General features: G+C 45.7%; 1 pseudogene; it reads right to left on the reverse strand.

Annotated features, from left to right (window-relative positions):
• Window positions 1-10,788: 10,788 nt before the first annotated feature.
• Window positions 10,789-12,192, reverse strand: LOC120848671 (annotated as a pseudogene).
• Between the last annotated feature and the right edge of the window lie 7,367 nt (window positions 12,193-19,559).

Raw genomic sequence — 19,559 nt, forward strand, 5'->3', positions numbered from 1 at the left:
TGACTTGTGAGATATTTAACTTGGGACGTCTACTTGTTTTCCGAGGCTGTAACATTCGAGTGCAATGAATACCTTCACATGTCGGCATTCTTGGCAATGAAAAGGCGGACCAACTGGCTTCCAACGCTCTGCTCCTACCTACTGCTACTTTACAGCTTCCGACCCAGACTGATTCAAAAAGAGCAATCCAAACCTGAATACAGCATAGACATCCGGTTTCAAGAATTGCAGCGCATGACCCGCCTCCCCAGGCATGTACGCGGGGCTTAACACGCAAGTTTGCTTCCCTTCTTCACCGTCTTAGATCAGATTCCGCTTATACAAACGTTAACTTGTACCGGATTGGAAAAGCGGCCAGCCCTAATTGCCAACACCGTGACCAACAAGAAACAATTTAACACATATTTTTTAAGTGCGAACACTACGCATCCGAACGAATTGAATTCTTGAACTGCCTGAGAGGGCTGGACATTCCTTTCACGCTCGAAGCTACATTATTTCCGAAGGGACCAACTTCCACGTGCATACGGCTGAGAAAATTTGTGTTTTGTTTTTTGGGCGCGTGCGAACTACTCTCAAGACTGTGACTGTGAAGTGTTAAGCCTGGTTCAGACAGTTGCGTTTGACTGCGTTTGACTGCGTTGCGGCAGCAAAGAACCAGGAGATTCCTGCTGCTTATATCGCGTGCCAAGACGATTCCTTGAATTGGATGCCACGCTTCATACGAAGCACAGATGTGCCAGTGACTCGCTTTCGGTTCTCGACGCAACGCAGTCAAACGCACTGAAACGCAAGTGTCTGAACCGGCCTTAATAAACTTTAGAACGGTAGCCTATACTTCGTTTCGCCTTATCTGCGGGCGGGACCGGGGCTGAGAGCGCGAGACCAGCGCTTTCAGCGCTTCTCCCCAGCTTGCGCGCTCGGGCAAAGCCTGAACGCGCGGAGTTTTCGTGCTCGCGCTTCCAGCTTTGCCTTCGCTCGCACGTGGGGTGAAAGAAAGCAAGCAAAACTTTATTTTCTTTAAGGGCCTACATCCTAATTTGGACGGCCCGTCCGGCCCACGTCTCGCGGATGGATTCCGCAAGGGGACCGAAGTGATTAGTTAGTGCTTCTAGTGCGGTGGACATGTCGGTGCCCATGAGTGGAGCCAGCAATTCCTCCCAAGAATCGATATGTGAGAGGGTTGGGGGAAGGGTGAGGGGGTTACAAGACTAGTAGGTGTGAGGGATGGAAGGGTATTCTCCGCATTTTGAGCAGGTGGGGGAGTCGGGTCGTTTGTAGATGTGGTGGAAGATGTGGTGCGATGGAAGAGAGTTGGTCTGGGCTTGCCTGACGAGGGAGGATTGTTGCCTAGACATGGTCTTTGGAGGGTGAGGGAAAATGGTCCGCTCTTCACGTTGCTCTTTTAATCTCGACTTCCGCAGGGCTCGGTGAGCGTTCCTTGTTGCGCCTACAGAGTAGATAGCCGTCCATGACGTGACGGGACCCGGGGAGTTTTCGCGGGTGAGACGATGGGCTGTCTCATTTCCCTCCACGCCTTGGTGGCCAGGCGTCCATACGAGGCGGAATTTTTTGTCCGGGCAGCGGACATGTATTTCACGGACTAGGTTAACGAAGTATAGTTAGGTCGATATAAGTACTCTCATTATTTATTTTGTGCTTGCTGGTGCGCGCTATGGGGTTCTGTCGTGCATAGTACCTTTTGAACATATGTCACAGTTGGTCTTAACGGCCCTAATCATTTTATTTTATTTTTTATTTTCGCCCGCGAAACGTGTTTAGTCATTATTTTGCTAACGTTGCACTCGTCATCCCCGGACCCCTTCATCACCATATTTTCCCTTCCCTTTCCCCGCATTCACCCTCATCAACCCACAATAACCCAGGCCCGTGAAACGTGCACACCGTGAGTGAGGCAAATGTCACGTCTGGCAAACAACACAACCAACCAACTAAGCCGATTGTTTCATCCTGTCTAATTATTCACATTTTTCCCGTGTGCCTGCAATAAAAGGTCAACTTAACATTCACGATCTTTTGATTCGTCGTAGCATTTTCCGCCTCTGTCTTCAGCCCCAAAATTATTACAACCTAACTCAGGGGTGAAAAACTCAAAACTTGGGCTGGCCAAAAATACGTTTATTGAAAACTCTGCGGGCCGCACCTAGTGCGACGTGTTACACATTTTGGCTGCGGTCAGGCTTCCGATATCATGTGACATCGCACTCGTTGCCGTCATTTGCGCATCTTGCAATGTCATGTCCGTCACGGAAGATCGAAGGCGGTTCTTGTCGAGGGTCATCAGCGAGAAGGTCTACTCAGAAACGTACGTGCTCATGAAAAGTGACGACAGCTTCAAGACGCGTTCCATCAGGTTTCCGTACCTGTTCTTGTTCAGGTTTTTGTAGAACTCACGCAGCTGAGATTCGCGATGCATAGTCTTCCGCGCTGGTGGACACTGGAGGTCGATGAGCTTCAGTTGCATCGTCGTATCGGAGTCCTCCGATCTGACGATGGAACCCTTATCTATCTTAATTAGAAAGCAGAGGGTTGATAGCCTCTGTTATGAAAGAGAGAGGGGAATCTGTTAAGAGAGAGCGAGAAGTTTTCGCGTTTCGTGTACATACATGTTTAGACAGAACCATACAGAACCAGACAGAACCAGGGGGAAAATTTGAACTGAGAAATCGTAGTTCCTTCACCGAAGACTGAGAAAAGCCGGTCAGAGGGTTTCACTGCTGCTTGCCAAGAGGAGCGGGCGCTCGGTGGATTGAGTGGCATAGTAAGCAACTTTCTGCCTGATCCGAGCCGCGGGCCGCTAGAAAAGCGAGCGCGGGCCGTATGTTGTGCACCCCGGACTTAGATCATTCATTTGTCGATAGTAAATCTTCCAACATGCTTTCTAAATGTGAAGGTAAAAAGACAGGGACATTGATGATGATACAGACGCCAACGCCACTCTCGAAAATTTTTCTGAACATTAGAAATCGGCAGTTTTGTCTGCCATCCGGCAGGTAGCGCAACAAAACACCCAAACAGTTTTTAATTTGTTTTTATAATTAACTAAGCGCTACAACTATCAAGAAACCGAAGCAAGATCATTGTGAAAATCTAAGACATCGCAATTTATATCTATTCCATACAATAAATGTTATTAGATGCCAATAAATCTGATGTCCATAAAAGATATGGGCCAAAAACAGGTAAGTTTAAAGGGCTCCTGGAGCGTTATAACTTTGAAGATTAGAAAAATCTATCGTCCACTTCTTGGAGAACCACTGTAGGTCTAACTGTTATAAAAAAATTTATCATAGTTTAAGTATTTTCTTAGTGGCATTTGAAGCACCGTGACTCGAAGCACAAAAAAGTGCAACGTTTGATATAAAATATCTAACCAAAAAAAAAAAATGTACACAACGTTATTTTTTATTCTGCATATTACCAATTATGAGCACTACGTCTGTAGGTAATTTCATTGCCCTAGCGCATGTCATTAAAAACATATTTCTGCTGAAAAATTACAATTTTAGGGCAATATTTGGAGAGATGAACAAAACAAAGTAGTGCATATACGAAAAAAGTATATCGTTATATTCTGCTCCAACATCATCTTAACAAAACTGCTCTATTGGGACTGTGTTATATTTAATAGATTCTTCATGAAACATGAACCAGCGGAGCTTGTGAGGGTTCGCGCCATCATATTCGCAACAGAACAAACGCACAAGAGCAGTATAAACCAATACATACATAATATCAAATGAAAGAGGATTGCTTTGCCTTTTGAACGACATCAATCCCACGAAACAGTATTCAAAAGAAGATGAGTGATGACCTGCCAAAAAGTACCTAATCTGCCACATTCAGTGGGACCGTGGCGTTAAGATGCTTAACCACCTAGCCGAACAGTTAATTTTAATTCGCTTCAAAGTCGACCAGCGAGAAGCACAATGCGTATCGCGCTCGTGACGTCAATAGTTAATGCACGGCCATAGGTACTGGAGTTGCGAGCGTCGCCGATTGGTGGCGTCAGCGCGTGACAATTTCGCCTGTACTTACCATAGAGTTATTACAATAAACGCTAGAGGCTCAGCTGGCGGTAGTGTCTACGGGACTTCCGGGTGCAAAGTGAAGCAGACAGCATGCAGTCTACATTTCCAGCCTCCCTGTGTATTCCTATCGGAAAATGCGCGTAAATTATGTCTCCTCGCCGGAAAATAACATGAATAACTTTTGTCATTTCGGTTGTACCGGATAGTATGCACCTTTATTGGTATTGTGAAAGTTTAATTACTTTAGTTACAGCATTTTGTTTCACCATTGGACGATGTTAAACTTCGCTCTATTTCAAACCCAAACCTCTGTTTCAAGGAAGGTATGTGAAAACGAGCGACGATTCTAAGCAAACTACCGATCGACAGGAATGTACAGTGTGTTCAAGGTTTGCTAGCATTTCGGTGGTGCCTATATATTGATAATATGCACGTCCTGTCATTGGATGAATATGAAGGGCGGCGGAGAAAAGCTCACCGGAGAAAAGCTCACCGGAGAAAAGCTCACCGGAGAAAAGCTCACCGGAGGTAAGCTCACCGGAGAAAAGCTCACCGCAAAACAGGCAGATGCGGAGAAAAGCTCACCGGCCTTCGAGCGGATGCGGAGAAAAGCTCATCATTTTTTTTTTAACTTAGCGGATTTTGCGCCAAACGTGGCAATTTAAAACAATTCAGATTCATCACTTCATTAAAAATAAATCATCTTTTTTTGTAATAATCTTAAAGTTCATTGTGCATATTTACTAATTCCTCAGAAATTAGTAACCTCCCATTCTCTATATTAATGAAGCCGCAAGTACAAAATCAGAACATCGCACACCGGTAAAAGAGACAACAATTTATTGACAGCTGATGGTGCGCCGTCGGTAGCTTTCTCAGATAAAGAGGTTAGTTTTTTGCGAGCTAGTATGAATAGCGGAGTGTGAACCGTTTCAGCTCTAAATATTGTGTAGTGCCTAATATATAAGTAGGTGTTTGTTGATGTAATCAGTGGCGGCTACGCTGTTCTCTTTCTGTTAATTTGACTAACAAACGTTTAGTTTCGAGAACAGCTTCGTCCTGTCGTGTTTGTTCTCTTCACCCCGTCGTCGTCGTTTGAGCGGTTTTCATCGTGTATTACGCTTACCAACTCGCCCTATTCGCTACTTCACAGAAGACTACTTCTTAGGTCACGAGTAACAACGGTGCCAATGTGCAGCTCTAAATTCATGGGTGCTTCGCTGCAGAAAGGCACTATCACACAAAGGCAACTTGTGGAAACACCAGCAGGAACGGCTAGAAAACGTTCATGTCCGTGGAAGAAAGACGCCTCGATATCCTACTGACTATTTTATCTTGTTTTCAAAGGTTAACAAAAGTTTCAAAGAGAATTTCAGGCACGGCGTTGTTGCGCATGCACTTTCGAATTTTGGGCATTTACAGTTTTGATTTTCAGGTCCTAGGCAGACATTATTAAGTTTTCGAACTTTTTCCTGTTCTTCAAGCTTATAAAGTTTTCAGTTAGGCTTTAATTGCCAAGAAAGTAAGCCACAGAAAACACTCGCCCGGAATTATTAATTTGGGAGCAGTATACCCAAAAAGTTTAACAAATATTATAGATTTCCTTTTTTACAAAGCTGACGAATTTTAACGAAAATAAATTGATATATGTTACGCATAATCAGGCAGCCTCCATATAAAAACAAGAAAAAAATATCGGTGAGCTTTCCTCCGCATACGCTTAATGGCCGGTGAGCTTTTCTCCGCATCCGCCGGTTTTGCGGTGAGCTTTTCTCCGGTGAGCATATCTCCGGGATTTGAATATGACTCCGTCGTGCACCTTTACGATCGGTTAAAGAAACATTCGAAAGCAAAAAATAAAGCACGTGAGCTCCAAAAGGTGTCTTTTTATTCATTTCTATCTCGGGCAGTTTTTATCGGGCAACTGCTCTCTGGCTCCCCCTTATTTGCGAACATTTGGAGCGTGCGGGTGATGATTTGAACCAGGAACAAGCATCTTCGCACATATTCATGAGCAGAAAGAATAAAGCAGTACTTATTTATTGCAAATCTGAGTATATTATGTGGCTTTCAATTTATTTTGATCGTCTGCGTGCACAAGGAGTTACTTATCCAGTGTTACTGCGTAGTTCTTGCCGTCTCTCTTGGTTTTCCACATGTCCTTCGTTCGTTTGGCACGTATACACCAACTCATGTTTACAAAAAAGCCGTAACGCCCCTAGCGGACGCCACCAACACCGCGCATGCACGATGGGGCTGTGGGCAAGAAGCTCGCCGTCGCCCATAAACAAACCATTAAAATTCGATGTTGTCGGCGTCGGCGTGAGTCCCCCTGCCCTTTTTCGCGTTCGATTTGTTGATTCTACGTCTTCCTGTCGATGTCTGACTATCTTGAGCAGCGTCAGCGAAATTACCGAGGGTCGTTACACCGCAAAACTTCGCGTGAATAATGTGACATGTGGCGATTCATTCCGCGCGGACGCCGCAGTATGTACGCTAATGCTTGATTCGCATGATAAGATTTCGCTCACAATTTTCAGTCGCGACGCCGCTCAGGCTGAAAAAGCGTGAACCGTAGCTAAGACGGTCGACGTCGATATTGAAATTTGCAAGCAGAATCGGACCAAGTGAATTAGGCATAACAAGTCGGTGGTGGTCACTGGTAACAATAATCAACACCTTCATTTACATCGAGCCTGCTCACCAACCTTAAAATTTAAGACTTGTGAGGCCTGCACTTCTTATCGCAAGTACCGAGACAACCTTTGGTCTACGGGCCGGCGTCGTCTAAAAGAGCAGACGACAAGCAGAAACGTTTGAAAGAGCAGACGACAGTTCGAACGATCAGAAGGCCGTTTGAACTTGAAGACGCACTGAACGTAATCCGCAGGCGGTCCGAACGACTGGACGCTTTTCTCGCGTTCTTGTTGGAACAAAACAAATAAATCTGATGACCACAAGTATCCGTGAATTCAACCCAAAGTGGTTCCCACCCAAGCAATCATTGACCGACGGCGTCTGCTTTTCCCTTTTCACGGCACATATCCAGATCCTCGGACGAACCGAGCACGTGAAAACTGACCTTCAAACTTTTCTCGACACTTTTGGTAAGGTCCCAGTCGCGGCGTTTTGACGAGAAGGCAGGTTTTTCTTTGTTTTTTTTTTTTCAAAACAACGCAGGAATACACGTCTGGCATCGGGACTTCTGCCCAGAGTTCCAGACCGGAAGTGCGACCGACGCGCCACCACTGCGCCGTGACGTAAAAGAGATGAGTTCGTGTATATCCCCCATGCTGGAAAGCGTCGACGCGGTGTTCGCGCTAACAGTGTTCAAAAGTGCACATAAATACACGTACGAAGGGTTTTAACACCGTTTTTCATGCCACGAATTAAAAAAAAAAAAAAATGTTGTAGCTGACCAATTATTTGCTCTGCGTGACTGAGAAATGTTCCAATGTGCCAAGTACGTACAAATTATTCGTGATATTTGCTTTTATCCTCGAGCGGAGAGAGAAAATGCGCTCGCTTTTTCCCATAGAAACGCATTACCGGAAGCCAATTTCTGACTGCTTGCTGTCTGCTTCAAAATGCAACAGCAGACTAGCGGCACCTGAGCCTCTAGCGTTTATTGTAATAACTCAATGGTACTTATACCCGTGCCACACAGGCAACTCGAATGCCATTTACAACGAATGACATTTGAGCGTTGGTCCAATCAGCGCGCGACACTCCGGGCGTGGCGCATTCCACGCGCGACAGATTGCGATCTGATCCGCCGATCACACAAATGTCATTCGTTGTAAATGGCATTCCAGTTGCGCGTGTGGCACGGGTATTAGCCTCACCCTATCAGGCAGTATTGTTAGCCGCGCATGCTAAAGCGCGAGCTATACTTGCTTTCGATGAAGCCTCGGCGGCTCCATAAGCGCTCGTGCAGCGAGTGCTCCTGTCAAGGCAGTCAAGGCTAGCCGCTTGCACTTGCAGAGCCTTCTCAGTTAGTCCATGCTAAGTAATATCCGAGGACTGTACGTCTATAGGGAGTATTCACTGGCGGCCCTATCTGTGTGCGCGACTGCTGAGCACGTGCTGATGGCGGCTTCCACAGTTCTTTTGCCACGTGCATTCCGCACCATCAAGATTGCCGGTCTTAGCAAGCTGGTCGGAGACGGAAATAATTCACAAAGAGAGGAACGATGTAAAGAGAGTACTAAGGGAGACCGTGCGGATAAAGTCTCTTGGCAACTGCATAACTCAGGCTTACTACAGCTTGGAAGCGATTCAAAATGCTTTCTAACCGCCGAATTTATAGATGTCACTCCGAGTCACGCCAAGTGAAGGGCGGCCCTCCACTTACAGAAGGGCGGTTAAAGGGGCTCCTCCACTTGAAGCGAGGTTTACCATTCTGACCATTTACCATTCATGGTTTACCATTCTGACCACTTACCATTTTACTCTCGCTCCCGGATGCATCCTACGGGATGCATCCGGGGGCGAGAGTGGAAAGGAATTTTATATTTATGCTTAGCTTAAGACCACAAAAGTAAGTTAATATCTTGGTGTGTTTACATAATGTGTGTTTATAAACAAATATTAGGACATAACATACGCGTTGCGATTTCAGAAACGAACGTAGCGCGTACTTTTTCTTTAGAGCTCAAGGCCCGTTCACACTCCTGCGACCGAGTTGGACCGAGAGAGACCAGACCGGTTTTTAAGCTTCCTGCGACTCCTTAGGACCAGCTCCGCTGCATCCCATCCGGTCCTAAGAAGTCGCAAAGGGCTTAAGAACCGGTCTGGTCTCTCTCGGTCGAAGTCGGTCGTAAGCACTGATCTCTATGTCTCTTTGCTGGATTGCGTTTGACCAGCTCCGCCTATGGACCGAAATGCGGTCACTGGCGGCTATCTTTCGGTAGAGTTATATCATCTCTAGCCATCATAGTAATATGGCGGACAGCGCAATGGCGGCCGGGTGCCATAAAGTAGCCGTGGATCTAGTACACTGTACCGTGGGAGATAATTCGTGCTTGATCCAAGTTGTTCGACGACGCAGATTCTTGAAATCCGGCGTGAACGGTAGCCTCATCTTTGAGGACCCGGAGAAAGTTCTACGAAAGCGCAGCACCGGGGGAAAGCAGCGCAGCTCGCATCGAAAGCAGACTCCGTAACGGCGTCTGCTTTCGATGCTTCCTTCGATGCGACTTTCGATGCGAGCTGTGCTGCTTTTCCCCCGGTGCTGCGATTTCGTGAAACTTTCACCGGGTCCTCAAAGATCGCGCTACCGTTCACGCTGGGTTTCAAAAACATGTTTCGTCAAACAATTTCAATCAAGCACGAAATATCCTCCAACCTATTTTGACGGCAGCCTGCCACCACACCTGCCAAAACGCTGTCTGCCATGGATGGATAACAGTGGCCGCAGGAGCTGTACCTTGGCTAGAGGTAATATAACTCTACCTAAAGGTGGCCGCCAGTGACCGCATTCGCAGAGCGGGCAAGCGAGATCCAGCCATTGTCATTGAGATCAGTGGTCGTAAGAGTGTGAACGGTCCTGAAATCAGCCAGCAATATAGCCGTTAATATCCATTCTGTATCCATTCCAAGCCCTTCCGATTTTCTTGTTCCAACGCCACCGCCGCCGCTCCATCACTTCCCGTTTCAATTCCTTCGGTTGCCTTTTCGTGTTTACTTTCCCTGCTGTTTTTGTTGCTTTACATTTTTCATTTCTGTAGCGTGTAATGGACGAGGCCAAGGCACCCGCTGTGCGGTTCACAGAGCACGAAAAGAGAATACTGACAGTACTTGTAATTCCATACAAAAAAAAATCATCGAACGCAAAAAGACCGACGAATCGTCGTTAAACAAAAAAAAAAGACAACATGGATTCGACTCTGCAGCGAGTATAACTGCAACTACGGTGTATGTCGACGGGACGCGATGAGCGTCGTCACCGTCCTGACTGTGCGGCAGACAGTCGGCTGGGGGGGGGGGGGGGGTGTAGGAACAAATGGTCCCGGAACAAATCGTCCCGGAACAAATGGTCCCGGACGAAATGGTCCTGGAAGTATTGGTCCCGGAACAAATGGTCCCGGAACTAATGGTCCCAAGTCCAAGGTAGGTAAAAATGGTCCCGTGAGCAGATCATTTTGAAACTAAGAGATATCTTGCAATACACTTCATCCGTTATGCAATCATTGGTTTCCTGAGGGAATCAAGGATCTCGTCTATATTTTGAGGCCGGTTACTTCGAAGAGTGGTCGGTTATTAAACTTCAGTTTATTCAGAATCGCCGGAATATTTTCGAAATGAATACTGTCCAACAATTGTTTTTGTACTGTTAATTTAGTGACCTTATATAATATTATAGGAGTTACTACTATTTTCGTATAAAGGGCTTTAGAATAGTTATGATACAAGTGGGGCTTTTGAAACGCAAAACGAGCACCTGTAGTCATACTGTTGTAGCCATGGAACACTTCCATCTCGTTATGACGCGTGGTGGTAGCACACATACCGAGAGGAGCTCGTTGCCTTTATCGGTGCATTAGGTTTGCATGCTTAATTGGTGTTCCTCCGTGTCTCTCTAGCCAGATCAGCAAACACACTACCTAGATTTAAATATTTTTCATGACAAGATATGTTCAGAAATCACACAATTTATTGACAAAACATATAAGGATGTGACGACATACCACACCTGGTGCTCAAAGCCGAATAGTGCGGCTAAACCTCGAAGGAATTCCTCCATCGTTTTTGCTCCCTGGTCGTACTGCGCGGAGAGAGTCTGCAGTCGGCGCTACATCTGCATCAGGGCTGTTTTCGTCCTCTTTTTCTGTGGTGCTCCGACAGACTCCTGAGCAATTCTTACGAAGACAGACGAAGCTTCCGCCCGTAAGGCTTCGATCGGCTTCCATACAGTCGGGTGGCTATGTCCGACTATGCTGCTGAACCTCCGGTTCCATGCCTCGCAGTGGTTGTTCGTGCGGTGACTGTCTTCTGCTGTGGCATCGTGCACGTTCCACACTTCAGGGGGGAACCTGGCGGGTAGTCGACGCAGATGATTGTTGCCATCATTTCGTGTGAGTTGGCGAAAAGGTCCAGTCACATAACAACCATCAAAGTAGTCAAAGAGCTCGGCGGCGTGATGCGGCATGATTGCACGCAGCAGGCGCATTCCGTCTTCGACATCATCCACAGGCAAAAAAGCAAGACCATCGAGCATCCCTATAAAAACTCGAAACGAGTCGTCCTCTTTGTAACAAGTAACCAATCCAAGTTCCTGGATCTTTCTCCACGTGCTTTGACAAAGTTGAAAGAAGCATGCTTTAGTGCGTGTGTCCTCACCAAGAATTGCCTTAACAGCGTTCATCGTTCCTTTCTCGAAATCGGTCATGACGATATCGGGAGCCGGGCTCAGCCCGAGCGACTCGCGTTCCGACACAATAGCACTGAAAAGCTCTTCGTACGCCTCTTGAGTCTTCCTTGTCATGAAAGCGTAGACTACAGACACTGTGCATTCTCCCAGGGGCACAAGAATAACGTACAATTGAAGAAATCCCTTCGGAGCTTGGTCAAAGTTGCCGTCCATGAACCACGTGCTGCTTTCGGAAAGTAGTCTCAAGCATGGGGCGGTCGCAAAGTCCAAGAGCCTTGCATCAGCATCGGGTCCATTGTCGTAAAAGAGGAACGTCTCAGGTACATGCCCCGCTGTCAACGTCCACGGAGCGTCGATTGCAAGATCTCGAAGAGAGCTGGGGTTTGGAGGGTAAGCTAAGCATCGCTGTTTGCGGATGGTCCGCTTGAGGCTGTCTTCACTTTTCATCATGGTCCTTTCTTCGTCCCGAAGATCTTGCATCGCGTGTGTGACGACAGTTGCAGGCTTGTCATTTGACATCAAGGCCATTTCCTTCATGACGATACCTGTCTTCGCGACGTTAGTTGCACTCTCACTGGGAGGGTGGTCGTGCTCAGAACTTACTATAACGTCTTCAGAATTCTCACTGGTGATAATCGATCCCTTGCAACCTTGACCACGCTTGGCGCTTCGCCAACGAACGCCTGTCGTGACGTCTTTGTGATGCGTATACATGAAGACCCCGAAGCACAGTTTTCGCCCGCCCTTGTTGGACTTGACCACTTCCATCCTGAAAAATAAAAGTAATTAAACTAAGGCCCCTCTGGGAGATGTCTTACAATACGCAAATATGTCGACATCGGGATACTCATCTGAATTGTTTATGGAATGACTACCTTAATTTGGTTTATAGACAAACGTATATGAATTATAAGAAACACGAGAGGATGGTGCACTGGGACGATATCGGGGTGGCTGTTCGTTAGAGTTCAATGTTTTAAGGCGAATCCTCAGAGTATAGAGCGCTAAACTGAAACATATATCATTCAACAGGATATAGCTCGAAAAAATAATCTTTAAAGTATCGAAGTGTCCTCTGTCCTCTGTATACTTTTCAGTTTCAGATTGTTTGAGGTTCAACCCAATTTGGTACAACCAATTAACTTTCTAAAGCTCTAATCATAGTATCAAATATAATTTGAGTACAACGCTTAGTAAAATGTTTATATAATACTGCGGACTAATACAACGCATAAAAATCACTTACCTTAATATAATGCGAGACCGTAAGAAAACGTGGCAGGTCCGGTAACTTCAGGAGTCGCTCGCTAAATGAAGCTCTGAATCGTCGAAACCAGCGTAGCGTTTATCTCATTCGACAAGGTTCACTGCCATTGGCTACTCTCCGGCAAAATCTAAAAAAAAAAAAAAAAAAAAATTGCCCCCCCCTCTTTTTTTCTTCCCTTCCCCCCCCCCCCCCCCCCCCCCCCCCCCCCCCCCCCCCACGATCTCACCTTGGAGACAAGGTCACCATGAAACAATGGGACAAGCTCCGTGTGGGTTGTGTAGGGTTCTGCGTTTTCGGATTATATTTTTGTGCAAAAGCGGAGGGTGCTTATCGCTGCTTATTTTTTTATCACAAATTCGGAGTTATACGGAGTCCTTTTTTAGGAAACACAAAATTCGGAGTTTATTGGGGTTTAGTGGGAAGAAATGGAACGTAAAAAACAACTGTTTGTTAATTCACATGAGCATTATTTTTATATAGGCGAGCTATATTCGATGGCCTCGTTACCATAGATCTCCATAGAAGCTACATCATTTTTTCTACGGGTTCAAAATATAATAGTTTGTGACGCTTGCAGAACAAAAGTTGAAATAAAAAAGAATATCAGCGTAAAACATCTTTGAACTTCCCTGAAAATTATAAAAACCAGTCAAGTTCGAACGCGTAAAATTTTTACTGGCGAGTGTTTCTGGATTTTAACGGATTTATCCAAAAACGCAGAACCGATATTCATCTGGGACCATTTTTTCCTAGTTTGTACTTGGGACCATCAGTTCCGGGACCATTTATTCTGGGACCATTAGTTCCGGGACCATTTGTCCCGGGACCATTTCTTCCGTTTCCCGGCTGGAAGACATGCACCAGGTCTCCCATTACCGTCTGGAAGGTGCCGGCGCCGTAAAAGTGAAGGGTGGCTAGCAACTGGAGTAGGGGGGTGAGCGACAGTCTTTGGTCGTTGCCGCTTTGCTGGAGAGGCAGCAGCGTCAGGAGTTCCCTCACCGCCGCCCTCGTAAAGCGATATCTCGCGAGGAACTGGCGATCACTGTACAGCTCCATCGGGTTCAGGCGGTCCGATAGATTCCGCCGCGGCACCAACGGACCGAGCGGGTACATAACACCGAACACAAGGTCGCACGCACGAGTAGCGAACCCAAAAGACGCGATCCTGCGAGCGGCGTCGCTCCGGTAACCCGGGTAACCCGCTCTCTTTTGCGATAAAGGGAGGCTCGACGTGTTTGAGGCGAGTTGAAGGGCGGTGCCACCGCTCACTTGAAATTTTTGAAGAAAAGTTCGAGTGAAGTGCGAGCCGAGGGAGCGTTTCGAGGGAAGGGGGATTTATGAAACGTAATGACACCCACTCAAGGGCTTTGGAAGTTAAGTTAGATTGAAGTGGGATCTATGAATTCGGCGGTTAAGCCCGAGTCCCACCAGAGCGACAAACAGAAAAAAAACGAAAGCGACAAGCCACAAACCAGAGTCTTTCGCGATTTGACAGGCTTTGTTGAATAAAGGCGGCTATGATCAATCACGAGCATCATGCACGTGCTTGGCAGGCTTGCGATCACTCTGGCTTACTTCACGAGCACTGAACGACTAAACGCCTTCAAAGGTACTATCGCGAGCATGCTGCATGTGTTGGAGGCTTGTCGCTCACCTTTGTTTCTGTTTGTCGCTCTAGTGTGACTCGTGCATTACGAGCCGAAGTCGAGTGCTCATGCAGTTCTCGAGTGAAACTCATTTGCCGCGCTCGATTGTCATCAGGCGGGTGGTTTCGACCCCTCAATAACGTCATCAAGCTTTGCGGAGGCACGACTGAAAAACATAGCCCCCTTTTATCCGCACAATTTCGCTGCGACGAAAACGTTTCTGACTCAGTGGTGGTCTGTGCGAGTATATTTGTTTCGGACAAGGACCAGTGCGCCTCTGCAAAGTCATGTTCAGGACTTTGCAGAGGCGCACTTTGCAGAGGCACACCCGATATCGTTTCATGACCACTTTAAGTTTAGAAGTTTCTATACACGACGTGAAAAATTGAAGGCAGAGTGAGTAGGCAGGCGAGCTGGTTGATTTTACACATTTTTGAATCCGGTTTTTCAAGACTGTGTGAAAAGTTTCTTGGCGTTTGAAGCGTAACGTTTTAGAGCAGATCCCAATTTGGGCTAATTGTAGGCGACGCGGCTAGCTTAAATTAAGAATCGCTACTTGCTTAAGCTTTAGGCAGACACATCAATATTGCACAGCGAACTCTAGCTATTATGATTATCCGGGACATGATCAGATTGCATCATTTTCAGTTTCGAAGGCAGGCTCTTGCATTTTGTCATAAGGGTGATAATCGTTTTCTGGTGAAGCTACTTGGTTCACTGGTAAGAGTCTTTCAATTTATTTTTGGCACAGGGGAATTCTTTTTAATATGAGGCGACAGTGGCGTAGCCAGACATTTTTGTCGGGGGATGTTCTACTTACCTCATCGAAAAGTAAGCATTCCGGTAAAAATCTGCCTGGTTAGGAGGGTATTAATGAGGAGAAGGCTGGAGGCAGACTTGTACACGTTACTGAAAAATAGTAAGAAATTACATTTACAATTACTCCACGTTAAATTGTAACTTATTACAATTACAATTACCCTCCCATAAAACTAAGTGACCGTTACCCCAAAAAGTAATCCGTTACTTTTGTGGCGTTACTTTCAGCATTACTGTCTTCAATTAAGAAGCAAGGCGAAGAGTGGTATTCAAGTTCTTATTGTTGCCACCTGTTCCATTTAATGACCTTGAGTATTTGAGCAACAGCTGACTCTCGAAAGTCTCGTCAGACATTTTGCGTTATTTCTTACTGAAGATGTCGACTGCTATGCTGACATTCTTTGAACTGAGGCACTGGATGGGAGTGCCATATTGTGCCTCACGAATGTGTTCTGCTTTGCATTGAGCTTCTTCAGCGAAGCAATGGAAGTACTATTTACGTCGAAAGATGGAGCAAAGCTTCGTCGCTGCAGCCGTTGCCTGATATTCGAGAGTTTTATTAGATTGTTTCGACACCTCCGATGCCCCCGATAACGTTAGGATGAATGCGCAAATGCTGCGGCGGAGTATCGGGTATCGTTACCGGAGTCATCGGACCGATCTACTAAAATTCTCTATTGTCGAAATCGCGAAGCTGTAGAAGTCATCATACATCTAGCCAAAACTAGAATAAGATTTGATTTATGTCCATCTTACTATAACGGCATATATTGCCAGACAATAGCAAAACATAGTGTTAACAGTAAGTTCATAATTAAATAATAAATAAGGTTTGGCTCGATATTCTTCTTCTTTTGGTTCTGAACAGGTCGAGCCTCGGTTGAGACGTTGGTGAATAAAAAAAAAGTTGCAAGTATATAAGTATAAGTAATCGAAAAAAAGGACATTTATAACAATTAATTAGAACGTATATTAATAAGAAAATGTAAACGGACGTTTGTCGTGTGTACCTTTCTTGGTGTCATTCAAAAAGGCACGAAGCACGAACCGACTGCAGTTTACTCCGGTGTTCTCCATATAGACGTCCGCTGATGCCACGGGCAGCGAAGGACAGAGTACTAAGTAAGCCGCGCTGTGGCCCCACTCACGAATTTCACCCTCCCATCAAGCCCAGAATATCAAATCTACGTCAGCCACCATCGTGTTTTATTATTAAAAATATCTGCTTGAAATGGGATGCGTTTAGCTGGGGGTAAAACAGGAAGAAGAAGTAAATAAGACGATTACCATTTTGTGAGTCAGCAAAAAGCTGACTCACAAAAAGGGTGGCTAAGGGTGTCTTCATCGAACGGCACTCTAGGGTGACTGAGATGCAGATAACCTAGCCGGAATTCACAAATGAAGTGGACCAACCCTAGAAGTTGAACTGCAAAAAAGTAAGTAGCTTTTAAAACAGGGTCAAATAATGTGAAAGAAACAGAAAAAAAAAAAATCCGGCTTTCTAAGAGAAGATGATAAGCGTGCAGCAACGAGCGAGGATGCTTGTGGCAATAACACCTTCCCATATTATCACATCTGTTTTAGTAAATTTTAGGGTAGTCGGAGCGTTGCCTCGTTTTGTGATATTAGGAAAATGGGCGTAGTCACTCTAACGGAGAACGACATTGTTAATTCTTGTCTGTTCACTTACCGGCTCGAGCTTCTCGAAGAGGCATACAATCACTTGGTGTCCTCTCCCCGCCTTCGATCGCAAAGAAAAAACAAAGGAACTAAAAAAAAGAGGATATAATTTTCCACCCCCCCCCCCTCCTTTTTTTTTTTCTTTTTCGTAGACATGCCCATTTCGATTCCTTGACATTGTTGTTAGTGTATAAACATAGCCTCCTCTATACGTATAGAAGAGGCTATGGTATAAAGAAATAGATTCAGAATCTTGGTGTTGCAAAAAAAAAAAAAAAAAGCCTTTGCGGAATTGAAGAGTGCCAAGCCTCCCTTTGCGCTGGTCAATTCGCCCGACTTTGCCAAAATAAAAACAACTCTTTTTTGGAGGGAGGGGGGGGGGGGGGTCCTGAAAAAAAATGTAACGGATTACAAGGAATCCGTTACGTAAAAAATGTAAGGGAATTACTTTAAAATTACTCTAGGAAATATGTAACTATTCCGTTACTAAATTACTCCTAAATGTAAGGGATTACAAGTAATTTCGTTACTTGTAACGGATTACGTACAAGTCTGGCTGGAGGTACTCTGACAAACTCTGTTTAAATAGCCCGACGTATGCGGCCTGCTCGGTCACTTGTTCACGGGTGCCCGTGAACCAGCGACCGAGCAGGCCTCGAAACGTCGGGCTCATTAAACGCAGTTGGCTAGAGTACCTCCAGCTTCTTTTCTTATTAATTATCTTATCGACTGGACAGTATTGGGGGTGGTAGCGACAAAAAAATTCACTTTCTCTTTCCACTATATGCTCTACATAAAAATGAAGCGTATACACAAATCTTTACATTTGACGGCTATAAAAATATTTTACTACATGTGTCACATGTACAATAAAAGAAATCCAGTTATGCTGCATTTTATTGATACGTTACTTTTATTTAATAAATTATCGACGGTAAATATTGATCCTCAAGTAATTGCATGAATTATTTCTTTTCTTTCGCATCGTTCACTGTCTGTTTGCGTTCACAAAACAACTTACGCCTCCATTCCTGCTAGATTTGATATCGCTCAGGGAACCGTTCTTTGGGCCCCGCGTTTTTAATATACATAAATTATCTTCGAGTTCACCTTTCTTCCTTTATCGTCACTTGTACTGGCTATTGTGACGTGTAAACTAAACAAAAACAACTCCCGATGACCTTTTAATTTTGCAGAAGGACATTAAGAAAATGGCCGACTGGTCTGTTACGAGGCGGATTACTCTTAAATGAGAAAATGAAAGCGCATGTGTTTCTCTCATTCTCCATCGTGTCCCCAGACTAATTTCACTCTTCACTGTATACCCCTTTTTTATAGTATACTAATGAATTTAAGTATCTAGCGATCCACATTTCTTTTGGTATCTCCTGGCATACTCTTATTAATTTTATCATAGCTTCAGCAAAGCGCAATTTACGATAATTGCGCTGAAACTATGTCTTCCTCTCCTGTCCTAAACGTCTTTTTTATGTTAGCCTTGTCCGCCCAAATCAAAATATGCGGTTTCAATTTCTTGCCAATTAATTTCAGCTAACCTAAATTAATCGGGCTCTTCGCCATCTGGTTCGACTCGCCAAGTCGAGCAGCGGTGGTTTTCTTTACGAGGATATCCAACAGCGGCACTGTTCTCATTATGGCAGACACTGCAATACTTTGATAGAGGCGCTCGGATCTACGCCAGCTGTTCAGCGTTCTCCAGCCGATTCACCGTGGAGTGAGCATCCATTCACCGTGTATGATGACATCTCTGGCTTTCATTGAAAATCACGGCATTCTTCGCTTGTCAGCCGCGCCTTGACGGAAGACGTCCTGGCGTCCCGCCACGCTTCATTTAAGATCATATTCACTGATGGCTCTCTTAAAGGGGCACTCAGGTGGTTTTTGAGTTCGTGTTTTGGTGATGACAGCTGAATTTAGACGCCCTAAGTATCCCTAAAAACCAAAAAGTATAGTCATACGGTGATTATTTCTTTATTAAAAATGTAATTGAAGGCCGCCAAACCTCGGATCCATCCGAAAACGAAACCGCTCTCATTGGTCTTCGCACGCTTATAAAAAGGATCTCGGGCCAATGGCGTTGGACGACGTTCCGTCGCGCAATGATCCCGAGGTAGCCGCATCGGCCGAACCTCTTTGTCATTCGAGCTTCGATCATGGCGGAGTTCTCTACGCTCGAGGACCTGACGCCGAAAAAGGTTGAAATCTTCGGCGGACAGCCGACCTGGGGATGATTTCCTATGACGCCACTCCGACGTGCGATGTGGACGATAGCAGCGCTTCGGAGTCATGTTCGGGTTCCGAGGACGACGAAACGCAGACCTTTTCCGGCGTTCTTCGATTTGCGGTTGAGGCAAGTCGTAACCAAACCAACGTTTGACATCGCAGCGCTACCTCTGTGATGTCAAACAATGTCGCCACGTTGACGTTCGCCTCGGGAGGTCGGGGGGAAGGCTGGTTCAGACATGTGCAACGAGCGCGTACCTACGACTGCGTCCGGAGCGACAGGAACGACCCCTCTGCGCCGCGCGTACACACACCTGCAACCGCTACAACAAGCGCAGCGGGCCGTCAGCACGGCGACCGCTTCTAAACGCTGCCGTCAGCTGTTTCAGCGGACCCTCTAAAAAGGGGACGCACTGCGACTCAATGCCGTAACAGAATATAGACAGACAATTTTCTATAGCCTAAAGCTTTATTATTAT

This window comes from Ixodes scapularis, unplaced genomic scaffold (assembly GCF_016920785.2).
Source record: "Ixodes scapularis isolate PalLabHiFi unplaced genomic scaffold, ASM1692078v2 PGA_scaffold0__279_contigs__length_252992795, whole genome shotgun sequence".
Classification (NCBI taxonomy): Eukaryota; Metazoa; Arthropoda; class Arachnida; order Ixodida; family Ixodidae; genus Ixodes; species Ixodes scapularis.